Here is a 10372-nt window from a genome sequence, read left to right as displayed (position 1 = left end):
TTGGACTATTTGAAAACAATAAATATAAAGGGGGTGAAGAGCAGTCCTTCAAACCTGCTATTTATGTTTAGCCATAAGTATGGCTAAACATATTGTTTTCTCTCATGTTTCTTCTCCTCCTGTCAAATCTTCAAATGGATTCATCTCTGTCATTTTTTGACCAAATGACCTGAAATTTGGTACAGAGGTAATGTAGGCAAAAACCAATGTGCGTTCTTTTCCTTGTTTTGATATTGACCTTGAAAGTGATTTTATTGAGGTTTTTAGGCTATTTTTAGCATATCTTGGCCTCCTGCGCCCTGGTATTTCAACCGAATGACCTGAAATTTGCTGTATATGTGGCTTGAACAAATATTTAAAGGACTACATTCCCATTTTCGGCATACATATATTCAAAACGATTTATTTTGGGCTTTCTTGACAATATTTGCCACTTCTGTCACTTTCAATACTACATATGACCTACAGGTCATTGACCCCTAGTGCCTTGCACCTGGCCAAGCTAGAAGTTTGCTTACGAGGAGGAAAGACCGGACATAAACATTTAACGTGATTCTCGGAAAAACACCATGTTCCCTTAAACTCAGTGGTTAAATTGCAGTTTAGGAAATTTTATAACAGAAAACAAGTTAAATCAATGATTTTGTGAATGTTTATTCTAGCATTAGTTATTCCAGATATTTTCAAACTCCAAATTTTTCAACACAACACGGGAGATCGTTTCTCCTCAGACTGGCGCGACACTCCTGTCAAAATTGATTGATGATCTCTCTCTGCCGCCGACTTCATACATGATCAAAGGCGGGTGGTAGGCGGTGCGCGGGGGAAACTTAAACATATAATGTAGCGAAGTGTTGCACAAGGAATTCTCACGCTGAGGGGTACATGAAATAATGCTTACAAAATAGACCTCTATGAATCGGGCTACATTCAGCAATGGTAGACGGATTCGGGGCATGCCGCTCAAAACACATGGTCTCACTGGGGACAGGCGTTTTGGTCCCGCACGTTGTCGCAGCGGTGCGTCGCCGCTACGCGATCGAAAGCACGCCGCTGTCTGTCTCGGACCAACACTCTCCCGTGATGTGTAGCGTCCACCACCAGGCCTTCCTACATGTCCTACGTACGGGCGTATGGATCGTAGAATTCGGCAAAAAAGGAATGATTAGGCCAGTAGAGTCAGTCCCCGGTAAGGTCAATGATTCGCCCCTTTGCGCTAGCTTGTAACGTTAAATGAATGTACCCTCTGGTGGCCAAACTTCACTGACAAACTTTCTCCCTATTATCATCATGAGCTTGCGTTAGTCTGGTACTAGTGACTATTATGTGCCGGGAATGTTTATCTATCGCACGCCTTGGAAGGAAGTTCAACCATGATAAATGGTCGGCCGTTGCGAAAATTTGGAATCCCATGCTGTTGATTTTCGTGATTGAATCTGTAAGAAAATATATTTTCATGTCGTTCATGTTTTTGGGACGGACGCCGGGACGGGGTGAATTTTTTCTATCATTTTCGTCCCGTTAGTAATGCAAATCGAATCGTGTTGCACAAGAGGCAAAACACTAAAAACGTGGGTCTTGTGGAGTGTTTTGGAGCGGGAAAATGCCGGATATTAGCGGTGCCGAACAGTGTACATCGTCGCGCGCGGGTGACGCTCCGTCAAAACAAATCCGCTGGTGGTCTAGCGCGGCCACCGAAAATAGGCAGAAACACACAGGAGGACTTAGCACCTTCGTTTATGAGGGCAATTGTGAAAATCTTTTGTTACAAATTGTTCGAACATTAACATTTGGATAGATGGTTTGAAACTGTTCTAAATAAAGAGATTTTTGTGTAGTTACGTTCGAAATGTTTCCAACGTATGTGAAATAAGTTCAAACATGTTATAAGTTTCAATTCTAATTGTTTGAACACTTTAGAACTATTGTGACTTAGACATTCTTTTAATCAAAACAGTTCAAACATATTACAAATATTATATTAAAACCCTCTCGGTGACTTTGAATTGACTCAAATATGTTGTTTTTGGTCATTTCCTTCGTCTCCTGTCAAATCTTCATATGTATACTATGGAAAACTTCATTCTTCCCTGGGGTTGATCTTTTTTAATTCAATTTTGAACTGGGTTGATTATGCGCAAGAGTGTAACTTTCAGCGGATATTTTTCGACTGGTTTACATGGAAATGGCACGGAATATCCCATTCTTGCAAGGGGAGGATTCTTTAATTATTTCTTTCAATTTTGAGCTGGAATGATTATGAAAAAGTCCATTTTTTAGCAGAAGTGTATTTGTTAATCAATTAGTGGATATGGTTGTGGACTGGTCCATATTGTGTTGAGGTGCTACTGGAAGACTCAATTTTGGACTGGGGTGATTCATTTTTTTAGTGCAAGTATTTTAGAATGGTCCATTGTTATTTTGGGAGAGTCCTTTTTTTGCATGGCGAGGAGTATGGCTAAACATGCTGTATTTGCTCGCAAATGTTGCCTTTCTAGTTTACATTCTATGATACTTTTCTGGTATAAATAACTATTAAAAATGTTTTGTATTTTTAGTTTTATATATACTGTTTTCCTTTTAATGGACAAATTACTACTTTATTGACGTGTCAAATCTAGCAAATAAACTCCCCCTCCACATAATTTTAGAACAGCCTGTTAGGTCATAGGTCACATTTACTAGGGGCGACAAAACATTTCAATTGGGATTTTTTTATTACAAATCAGATGCCATCTGAGAGACTATAAGTCTAAATACCACCAACTAGTATCATGTAGATTATATTTCACATGAAAATTGTAAACAATTCAAAGTATAATTCCTTCTAAAATCGACCGATTTTGTATTTAATGATCATGAATTATTTCTGTGTTCTGCCGCCCTCATACCGCGAAATTGCATGTGTTTTCGGGGGAATTAGGGCATTTCAATTTTGGCCAATAATACATGCATCCCTATGGGGAAGTTGACAGAAATTAGGTGTCATTATCTCAGGAACCAAAGATCCTGACCAAGAAAACTTACCCTCAAATGTTTACCAGTGTAGACTGTCATCTATCAGAATTACGAGAGCTTCTTACGGCTAGTCTCCGGGGAAACACCCCCGATCGCGAGCGAGAGCACTTGAGTCAGTCCATTTCCCTTATAAGGGCCTACTCGCGACCATCACACTATCTCCCGGGGGTCCAGAAGACAAGAAGATGAGGAAAGGTCGTTTTTGTCAACAAATTCTAAAATTATGAAGTCTGAACTGTCATACCCACCCCAGACTTGCCAAGAGTTCACCAAAAAGCCCATCAAGAAAGGCTTTCAATGTTTTAATGCCCTGTTTATTCTTGAGCTCTCTCACCGTAGGGTCTAGGCTCGTTATTAATATTATAGCAGCAGGGAGTTTTTATTGCAACCGGGTGGCTGACTGGAGCTTCTCTGGCTAGCTTGTACGATTTTGGCACCGTGGAGATCTGCTTGGAGATTAGGAGGAGAGACAAATTTAGCCAGATTCAAAATTCGTACCCTTCCTTTTGGAAATTGATTATACATAGAAGTCAATTGGAGTACTGTAAGCTTACTAGCCCAGACTACAAGGAGGACCGTTACTGAAGCGGTATTTCCCATTTGTTCTAGAGATTGTGCATGACGTGACGTCCTAGAAGTCAGTTATTGAAGTAATTAATCATCCAGCGACCTACTTTCTGTATGTTCTATTTGCAGTATCCCACTCCCAAGGAGAAATTTGTGGAATGCATGAAGACAGTAGATAAGAAAACAAAGTCGGTAAGTTATTTCAAGACATTCTCACATCACAACAAAAAGTTGTATTCGTACGCTGTGAATATCACTGTGCAGTGTAATCAGGTAGGTTAAAGGCAACCAAAGCAATATAAGGGCAAAAAAATGGAAAAAAAAAATGCTGGAATCTTTGTTGTGGTGACATTTACCGATATTTACCGACAATCTGCGTAATAACTTCATACTTTGAGCGTTTAAAAACTTCGCAAAATCGTGCCGTACGATGATCCTCTTAGTTTCGCGAGCCTACAAAAACTCTGGCCACGATTTCCATTGAGTTATCACATCACAATAACGTCGTATTTTTGCATCATGGACATTGCTACACATTGTGATAGTGTTGTTTGAACTAATCATGCATAGAAATGACTAAATAAATTGACATTCAAAATTTGATTTTCGGGCCCTAATACTAGTACTGCTTGGGTTTCCTTTAATGTAGAAAAATGACCGAAAACAGTGACTAAATTATTTTAATGTTTTGATTGGTCATATTCTAAAATATACACCTTTAAAGTTACTGCACCTTGGTTGCCACACGGTCTATTTCTAATATAACATCCTTGGTCATTGCAAGCCATATAGCTAAGACTGATACTGACACATTGAAAACGAAACGTTGTTATCGAGGCCTTTTCAAAAATGTCTAATGAACACCTGAAACTTTATTGACTTGAAGAGGTTTTTTGATACAAAGTGTATTTTTGTTTTCTAGTGGCATTAAGCCATGTTGATTTGAAGAAACGATTCATAAAAAATAAACCCCCCTCTACAAAATTCAACGGTTGTGTTATGACGTCAATAAGTGGTGTGTTATGACATGGCGTCATTAAATGGTGTGTTATTGCTTAATAACACATGGGCAATGGAGGCTTCTGATTGGTCGACGCCATCTGGCCATGTGATCATAGAAATTACATACGTCAGGTCAAGTGACTTATGTTAACATCCTGCATTAAGTATGGAAGTTGCGACATGCTGTACGCAGTTGTCAAAGGTCTGCGGTCGTATAACTCTAGTTCAAGTAGAGTAAAGTAGAGTAGACTCTGAGTAGAGTCTTCGGTCAAGTAGGATGTACTTCCAGTTTGGACCGCTCCTTTTCCACCTCTTTTCCACCAAGTTTACCTCAGTAAAAGTGCTCGATGAAGAACATTTTAAACATAAGCGCACTTGATTCTATACAATAGTAGGAGAATGACGAAGCTTGGACTGCTGGAAGCTGGCCTTACCGAATCTGTCTATGGAAGCCTATAAAGGTCAACCGACGATCATGTACAGTTGATGTGTAATCAGGTAACTACATTTGACATCCAGCTCGCCAATACTTCCGGGTCGTAGAATCACGACTTCCTGTCCGCGAGGTAGTTTGCTTAGCTTGGTGTCCAAGTTGTTGTTGTCCTTGGAAAACGAGTCCGCATTCATTCCGTAGCGAATTCTAGTGATTCATCAGGCGCCTGTGTGTCAACTAAGTTCCAGGTAAGAAGACTTGACTTGTGAGTATGTATTCAAAGGTGAACGATGTAAGAAGGAGAAGAAAGTCAGTGTCGTGAATCACTTTCTCTATGCCGGCGTGCATTTTCTCTCGTCTGTCTAAGTCAGCTAAACCTATTTTTTTTCTTTTGTGTAGCTGCGTAGAACGTGTTGTAGTGGGGAAAAGGAAAGCATGCCATATATTCGGTGCCGGGTACTGTTTGGTTGTCAAAAATCAAGATTGTTCAGGAACTGGCGATCGGGAAGTATAAAACGTAAACAAGTAGAGGGTCGGTAGGGGGTTATTGGATTTTGTCCTCGTTATATCTTAGGCAGGCTAAAATGACTCTTTGTCGCGTTGACCTGTGAAATACCTCCATGCGGTGATTTGAATCAACATTAAGTGATCAGCTTCACAAATGCTGATATGAGAAGAACCCAACTGCCAGTCGTACGTATACCGGAAACCCCTATTTGCGCCCGTCCCTGAATGATCGCGCCCAATTCTCACATCTGGATTCCATTTCCACACAAAAGACAGACAGTAAGGATTTGATTTTCCCGGGACGGTTCATTAACTGTTGCATTGTTACTGATGAGAAACACCAACTACAAAACAGCTCAGGGTCACTGTTTTGCTGTTTATGTAGGACCTTCGTGGTTCTCAGTGTTATAAATTGTTGTTTCTGGGCGGGGAGGATACAAACCAGCATCTATGGGGAATATATAAACTCACGGCGTTTCGACTTCAACTGTAATCTCCAAGCAGATGCAGCAGTCTGGCTTTTATGAGTGTATTTTGCGGTGTACGTTTTTCTCAAGATGATACAATTTTTCAGACTTAAGGGTATCAGGAGGAAAGCTTTAAAAAGCTTAAAATCTCCAGAAAAACGTACAAAACACCGGCAAATACGCTCAAAACAATCAGTGAAACAATAAATCTAAGTCGTGCATCAACAGTTCTTCTTTACTGTACGTGGAGGGAACTAGCACTTTAAGCAAGACCTATAAATAAATGAGAAGCGTCGGCAAACAAGAGCGCTGCACCAGTGTTACATGATGTGGTGCAATTTGAGTTGGGCATGTAACTCATGGCTACACACACACAATGTCACAGGTACCCAGATAGAGCTTGTTTCCTGTAAAAACATCACTTGATTATAAAACGCAGCCGGCAATATTGACATAGGAACAGGAATAGCTTATTCAACGGTTAATTATTTATGTCATATTTCATATACAGACAGCATACAAGGTTTGGATGACGTCAGGAGAGGAGCAGCAGCGGGTTCTGCCGACAGAGTTTCCACCTGGCAAGGAGAAAGACGTGAGGAGGTTGGGGAGGAGTCCAGCAGGAGAGACAAAGGTGTGAGAGTCTACAGGTGTGACGATTGCAGCAGGCTGTTCAGTCAGCTGAGTAATCTGAAGGCTCACATGCGTACTCACACTGGGGAGAGACCCTACAGGTGTGAGGAGTGCAGTTCAGTAGGCTTGGTCATCTGAAGAGACACATGCGCACTCACACTGGTGAGAAACCCTATAAGTGTGAGGAGTGCAGCAAACAGTTCAGCGAGCTGGGTCATCTGAAAGTTCACATGCGTACTCACACAGGGGAGAAACCTTACAAGTGTGAGGAGTGCGGCAGGCAGTTCAGTGAGATGGGTACTCTAAATAAACACATGCGCACTCACACAGGGGAGAAACCCTACAAGTGTGAGGAGTGCAGCAAACATTTCAGCGAGCTGGGTCATCTGAAAGCTCACGTGCGTACTCACACAGGTGAGAAACCCTACACGTGTGAGGAGTGCAGCAAACAGTTCAGCGAGCTGAATCATCTGAAAACTCACATGCGCACGCACACAGGGGAGAAACCCTATAAATGCGAGGAATGCAGGAGACAGTTCAGTGAGCTGGGCAATCTGAAGAAACATATGCGGACTCACACAGGTGAGAAACCCTTCAAGTGTGAGGAGTGTAGCAGGCTATTCAGAGAACAGAGTAAACTGAAGATTCACATGCGGACTCACACAGGGGAGAAGCCCTATAAGTGTGAAGAGTGCAGCAAACAGTTCAGCCAGCTGGGTAATCTGAAGACTCACATGCGTATTCACACTGGTGAGAAACTCTACACTCACTCACTCACTCACTCACTCACTCACTCATCCTCTTGCACGTGGTGCGTAGAGCCAACTCGCTTCACAAGACTTCGCCATCTGCTTCGGTTCTCTGCCATCTGCTGTGCCTGGGGGAGCGTGATGTTAATGTTCTTCAGGTCTCGTGCCACTACATCCAGCCAGCGGGTACGGGGAGCCCCCCCCCCGTGGCCGCCGCCAGCCTGCCAGTTTGGGGTCGAAGTCCAGCATGGCTCGGGTGGGGTGCTCTGGTGGAAGACGTAGCACATGTCCATACCAGCGGACCCGTCTCATTGCTGTGAGACTCGAGGCAGTAGGTTGATTGGTCAGCTCTCGGAGTTCCTTGTTGCTGACACGCTCATGCCATCGTATGCCGGAGATCCTCCTTAGGGCTCTGCTGTCGAAGCCGTCGAGTCGGGCTTCGAGGGTACTGTTCAGAGGCCAGGTCTCAGAGCTATACAGGAGGACCGACAAGACAGACGAGTTGTAGACACGAAGCTTGGTCTGTTGTGAGATGTGGCGATGTCGCCAGAGCGGTTTCCATAAGGACTGCAAGACGGCTGAGGCTTGAGCACGTCGTTGGTTGATCTCGGGTTTCACGTCGCCGGTCTTGGTGATTGTAGATCCAAGATACTTAAATGAAGAGACGAAGTTGACTGTACAGAGGTTGAAGATGAGAGGTTGAGTCCGAGCTTCTTGGCCTCCTCGTCGTAGACTGTGAGACCTTCTTGGAGTCGGTCCAGATCGTCAGCCAACAGGGTGGTGTCATCAGCGTACTCCAGGTCTGCCAGGTTGTACTGCCCAAAGGACACCCCAGGAACACGTTCGCAGACCTTGGTCATCAGGTAGTCGATGACACAGTTGAAGAGGTCCGGTGCAGCCACGCATCCCTGACGAACTCCGCTGTTGATGGTGAACCATTCCGACTCCTTGCCATTCACTCTGACGCAGCTCTCTGCAGTGTTGTACAGTTGTTGGAACAGGGTGAGTATCTTCTGTGGGGCTCCAAGCAATCTCAGGATATTCCAGAGGGAAGCATGATCCACTGTGTCAAAAGCAGCTCTAAGGTCTATAAATGCAATATAGAGGTGCCTGTCTTTCCTGAACTCGCGGGCCTTCTCAATGGCAAGGCGAAGTGCAGAAATGTGGTCAGTGGTGGAGCGGTTCGGCATGAAGCCTGCCTGTTGTAGGCGATGTCTGCTCCTGATGGCAGGGATGGCTCTAGTGAGCAGGATGCGGGTGAACAGCTTACCGGGGATGGACAGTAAGGTGATACCTCTGTGGTTGCTGCAGACCAGCTGGAGAAACTCTACAAGTGTGAGGAATGCAGCAGACAGTTCAGTGAGATGGGTACTCTAAAGAAACACAAGCGGACTCACACTGGTGAGAAACCTTCCAAGTGTGAGCAGTGCGGGAGGCGGTTTATTGAGCTGGGTGCTCTAAAGAAACACATGCGCACTCACACATGGGAGAAACCCTACAAGTGTGAGGAGTGCGACAAACAGTTCAGTCGGCTGGGTCATCTGAAGGCTAACATGCGTACTCACACAGGGGAGAAACCCTACAAGTGTGAGGAGTGCGGCAGGCGGTTTATTGAGCTGGGTGCTTTAAAGAAACACATGCGCACTCACACAGGGGAGAAACCCTACAAGTGTGAGGAGTGCAGCAAACAGTTCAGTCGGCTGGGTCATCTGAAGGCTCACATGCGTACTCACACTGGGGAGAAACCCTACAAGTGTGAGGATTTCGGCAGGCAGTTCAGTGAGATGGGTACTCTGAAGAAGCACAAGCGGACTCACACTGGTGAGAAACCCTACAAGTGTGAGCAGTGCGTCAGGCGGTTTATTGAGCTGGGTGCTCTAAAGAAACACATGCGCACTCACACAGGGGAGAAACCTTACAGATTTGGGGATGTAGCAGAAAGTACAGTAGCCAACTAAATCTGAAGAAACACGTGCGGACTCACAGGAGAGAAACCTTGTTATTGAGGAGTTCACCAGGCTTATCTTTGAACTGGGAACATTAAAGAAACACTCGCGCACTCACATAGGAGAAACCTTCTATGCCAGACCACTTTAGATAGAAAGTAGTTTGTAAGATATGTTACTTCCTCGATTTATATGCAAGCTAACAAAGTTTAGGTTTACCATGTTGGTTATATCGAAAATCATACAGGTTTGAAAAAGGACCAGAGCACTGGTCGAAATAAGTCAATGGGACTGTAGGTTTGAGATGAAGCGCACGTGGCGCAGCTAGGAAATAAACCTTAAGATTACCACAGAAATGTAATTATCTTGTAGGTTTTGTTTGGTTATTTGGTTCTGTTTCGGTACAAGATTTCTTCGGTTAAAAAAACAAACTTTAATATGTTAAACATTGTAGTAGAAGTACGAGGTTTAAAGTAGCGGAAGTACAAATAGGTATTAGGAATATTTGTTCTCTAACAATATCGACTTTTGTAACGGTAGCATTAGTTGATATGTTGTTCATCACTTATTATTCTGTATAACATTCAGCGTAATTTAATTGTTAAGTTTAGCTTAGTTTACTAGTTTAGTTTTACTTTGTATTTTTGTTAGAAAATAAGTATGCTTAGAGTCATCTTTCAAGTTTTCTGTATTGGTTATTTGAAGCAATGTCAGAAGTGCTACAGTGTCTTAGTTGGCATGTATTTGTTCAATTTTGCCATCTACATATTGAAGAAGGTCATCGTTATGTGAAATAAAGCAACCAAAAATGTGAATATTTTGTTGTTCTATTCAATGACTTGATGATATAACTTGCACAGGCAGCCAGAGGAAAAACTAAATTGTGTTTATTTTTCCGCGGCGGTCCAGAAAAATGCCGAACGTGGACTGCTGGACACGAATCAGTCCACATAAGGTCAGCGGACGGTCATATACAGCTGATGGGTAATCAGGGAACGATATTTGACCTCCAGCTCGGCAATACTTCCGGGTCAAAGAATAACGACATCC

General features: G+C 43.2%; 1 pseudogene; it reads left to right on the top strand.

Moving 5' to 3' along the window:
- The first annotated feature begins 4767 nt into the window (after window positions 1-4767).
- Window positions 4768-9880, top strand: LOC136435954 (zinc finger protein 665-like; annotated as a pseudogene).
- Window positions 9881-10372: the final 492 nt, after the last annotated feature.

Source organism: Branchiostoma lanceolatum, chromosome 5 (assembly GCF_035083965.1).
Source record: "Branchiostoma lanceolatum isolate klBraLanc5 chromosome 5, klBraLanc5.hap2, whole genome shotgun sequence".
Lineage (NCBI taxonomy): Eukaryota > Metazoa > Chordata > Leptocardii > Amphioxiformes > Branchiostomatidae > Branchiostoma > Branchiostoma lanceolatum.
This window is presented reverse-complemented; position numbering and strand designations above follow the sequence as displayed.